Source organism: Triturus cristatus, chromosome 1_1 (assembly GCF_964204655.1).
Source record: "Triturus cristatus chromosome 1_1, aTriCri1.1, whole genome shotgun sequence".
NCBI classification, from domain to species: domain Eukaryota; kingdom Metazoa; phylum Chordata; class Amphibia; order Caudata; family Salamandridae; genus Triturus; species Triturus cristatus.
The window spans coordinates 1,140,339,685-1,140,343,752 of record NC_140579.1 but is presented as its reverse complement, the minus strand read 5'-3'; the positions used below and the strand labels follow the sequence as shown (position 1 = coordinate 1,140,343,752).

The 4,068-nt window shown below is 41.8% G+C and overlaps 1 long non-coding RNA gene across 2 annotated transcripts; it reads right to left on the bottom strand.

Annotated features, from left to right (window-relative positions):
- Nucleotides 1-940: 940 nt before the first annotated feature.
- On the bottom strand, nt 941-2,509 carry LOC146871738 (uncharacterized). Of its 2 annotated transcripts, none has more exons than XR_014959597.1 (4): nt 2,410-2,509; nt 1,977-2,130; nt 1,752-1,840; nt 941-1,318 (listed from the first exon to the last, which is right to left on the bottom strand). It is a non-coding gene; the product is annotated as an uncharacterized LOC146871738 (long non-coding RNA). The 2 variants fall into 2 exon arrangements; XR_014959598.1 differs by having other exon boundaries at nt 2,396-2,505.
- Nucleotides 2,510-4,068: the final 1,559 nt, after the last annotated feature.

Sequence of the window (4,068 nt, the reverse complement as noted above, 5' to 3'; positions counted from 1 at the left end):
AGTGTCAGTCAGTCAGTCAGTGTCAGTCAGTTTCAGTCAGTGTCAGACAGTCAGTGTCAGTCAGTGTCAGTCAGTCAGTGTCAGTCAGTTTCAGTCAGTGTCAGTCAGTGTCAGTCAGAGTCAGTCAGTCAGTGTCAGTCAGTGTCTGTCAATCAATGTCAGTCAGTCAGTATCAGTCAGTCAGTATCAGTCAGTGTCAGTCAGTCAGTGTCAGTCAGTTTCAGTCAGTGTTAGTCAGTGTCAGTCAGTGTTAGTCAGTGTCAGTCAGTGTTAGTCAGCCAGTGTCAGTCAGTGTCAGTCGTTCAGTGTCAGTCAGTCAATGTTAGTCAGTGTCAGTCAGTCAGTCAATGTTAGTCAGTGTCAGTCAGTCAGTTTCAGTCAGTGTCAGTCAGTTTTAGTCAGTGTCAGTCAATTTCAGTCAGTGTTAGTCAGTGCCGGTCAGTCAGTGTCGGTCAGAAAGTGTCAGTCAGTCAGTGTCAGTCAGTGTCAGTCAGTTAGTGTCAGTCAGTCAGTGTCAGTCAGTCTCAGACAGTGTCAGTCAGTGTCAGTCAGTCTGTGTGAGTCAGTGTCAGTCAGTCAGTGTGAGTCAGTGTGAGTCCGTGTCAGTCAGTCAGTCAGTGTCAGTCAGTGTTTGTCAGTCAGTGTCAGTCAGTCCGTGTCAGTCAGTGTCAGTCAGTCAGTGCCAGTCAGTTTCAGTCAGTGTCAGTCAGTCAGTGTCAGTCGGTGTCAGTCAGTCAGTGTTTGTCAGTGTCAGTCAATCTCAACAAGAGAACCAAGTCCGGTTCAGTGGGTGTATATTAGGGCCTAATAAATAGGTACCTATTAAAATACAAAGCACAACTGGAAAGAAATGGACAGATAGAAATACATCAAACACCCAACTGAGATTGTGGATATAAAAATATATATCTGTTATATTTATTATATTTTTTTGGTTGAATTATTCATTTCAATTTTTACAAGATTTCAATCAAGTGTATACATATATAAATATTGAACATAGAATCAGAGCATATCAATATGTATGTCTGAACATGAAAACAAAGTTCTGGACCCCACACACAAAATCAGATTCATACATCTACACATTCAATCCAAATCACATTCAACAACAAAATTCGCAAAGTGACACAAATTATCCTTGGGTGTTCAGTCGGGGTGTAATGGTTGGTATATCTTCCAACGGAAGCCAGATGGTACTCAGAGAGGAAGGAGGTCAGCGAATCAAGCGCCAACGCGCGTTTCGGTATAGGACCCACTCAGGGGCCCCACCTTCATCAGGGCTTGGACCAAGGATAATAAGGGGCAAGAACAAGACCTAAAAGTTAATCAGATGGACATGTATAAACAATAAAATAAAATTAAATTCAACCAACAATTCGCTATGTTAAGATACATTCTTCTTCAAAAAGAACATTAATGTACATCAGTCCAAAAGCAGTTCCAGTTAGTGGCGAATGCAGGTCAATCACAGGATAACTTAATATGGCCCAATGGGTCCAGGGGTAGCTCAAACAAACATCTACCAAAACAATATCAGTGTCACATAAGAAGAAGCAATGAAAACCATCACCAAGGTCAAAGCAGAAAAGATATCAATAAGCAGTAAGTCATACACAATAAGAGCGTCACATACAGGTTTGAGAGATAAAAGAGGAAAGCGCCAACACCAGTGTTCCGAATTCTTGTGTTAAAAGACTGGAAAGTAGGTCCGTGACTAAAGGGAAGGGTAAACCAATGCTGATACATACTAAAAACTGGATACTCGATAACACGAAGAAATCAGTCAGCCACACCTATATGCGGAACGTCGTCAGGTGTCAAGAGGAAGCATCCCGCCCTATTTAAATAAAGAAAGTATTGTTACTTATTTATAAATCAAACCCATGTTATGCACTCTGAACATATCACTAGCATAGGAAAGCCTAACTGCGATAGCATTGAGGGAATATCTCAGTACGTAGTTAGAAACCTACTTGAATCGACAGGGACGGCGTATGGAATCGGGTAACAAAGGCTTCAAGGCCGGTGTCATCAAACTCAAAAGAGTGAAGGTGCAAGGATAAGCACTAATAAATAAGTGATCAATTACGGGGTCAAGACGGGAACTGGAGCGCATAAACAGAGTTTCTGTAGAGAAAAATAAACAGACATAATTGTGTATATAGCAGCCGCTAGAGAGAACATGTCGCAACATACAGACCAGCTGGTAAATATCCTAATGTACGACGATACCAATGCAGGTGCTATATCAAATAATCAAGTAGGAATGTTAGCGTGTAAGCGGTCTAGTAAATACGCCTACCAAAGATGGAAATATATGGCAAACAAGGCGTAGATCATAGTGGCGGCGCTAAGTGATCTGGAGGAGACAAATAGGGTAACGAGGTGATACCATAGCACAATTACTGGCTAATCAGGGGTCCAGATCCCGCGTTCCCTCGATTTCACAGGTACGGCACGGATGGGCGTCAGGAGATATCCTCGCAGAAGGAATTGAAGGCCCCGCTGTTCTAAAATACGCGTGGCCAATTAGTCGTTAGCCAATGAGGCCCTAGGTGACAGAAAACGTGACTAACCATAGAAAGGGGACTGGTGCGAAGCACCGTGTAGGAAGATAGGAAAGACCCGGGCCATCTTAGAACGGGTTTTTCGATTCAAGCTGTAAAAATGCCACTAATACTAAGTGAACAAATAGTATAACACGCACATAGATCCGGGATAATAATAATACTAGGGGGACTGTTAGGGCCAAATGCTAGGTATAAATGGAAAACAAGAGAGTTGGGCATCAAAAGATGTAGTTCCAGCATTGCTGGCACGATCGATATCCAGAGTCCTACAAGGGTGGAAAAAACACAATTAAGGTTGAAAAAGAAAAATTAGAAAAGATGAAGAAGTATATATAAACCCTGGTGCAGAAATCAACAAAGATAATAAAATGAATCCTAAAAATAGGGAAAGTCAAAAGAGTCATATACCCATCAGGTAGAGCTACAGTAGTGACGCAGGATATTGATCAACAAACCTAGGTGGAACCAATTGAGAGGGGAGGAGAAAAAAATAATAAATAAAATTAAATAAAAAAGCCTATAAATGAGCATCATCATAGCTCCTGAAGGGAGAGTGGGGCCGTTCATAAAGACATGAAGGGGGAACAGTGAGGCCGGAAAGATCATATGATGGCGTTCTCCCACTAAATAATTTCATTTAGGCCATGCTGGACAGAGTCAATATAGAAAATCCAAAAGGTTTCCCTTTTCTTCCTGATGGAGGTGGAGTTCCTACCTGAAGGAGTGTCTATCTTTTCCAAAACAGTCCATTTTACTTCGGTATCTTTGTGGTTCATACTTAGCCAGTGATTGACTAGGGGGGCAGATGTCTTGTTGGTGCAGATGTTAGATTTATGTTCGCAAATCCGCAATCTTATCTCCCGACTAGTTTCCCCGATGTAGGGAAGGTTACACGGACAAATGATGATATAAACCACATTAGATGACCGGCAGTTAGTCATTTCATGAACAGTAATGGTTTGATTATTGGTAACAATGGTGTTACCTACAATTGCCTGGGGACATGCTTGGCATGTTCCACACCGGTGATTGCCCTCAACTGGTTTGCTACCGACAATGGCAGTTTGGATAGGTGTTTTTTTCTTTTTTTCCATAACCTTGCCTCTGATCAAGCAGTTTTTTAGGTTCCTATTCCGCTTAAAAGCGAAAAGAGGTTTGGGAATCCTCATCCCATCATTACCAATATTCAACAGGTACCAGAGGGAATTAATAGTTTGTCTGACCTTGTGGTTGATGTTGGAATGCTTGGTGACGTAAACCAACTTATCCATCGGGTCAGATTCCCTTCGCTCAAACATGGTTTCTCTGTTAAAATATCGTGCTCTTTTAAAAGAGTCTTTGATAAGTTTGTGGGGATATCCTCGTTTCAGGAATTTGGTTTTAAGAATGTCAGCTTGGACCAAAAAGTCTTTCATCTCTGAACAATTTCTACGGAGACGTAGAAATTGGCTAAAGGGGATGCTATCTCTCTGACTCCTCGGATGATAGCTGCCAT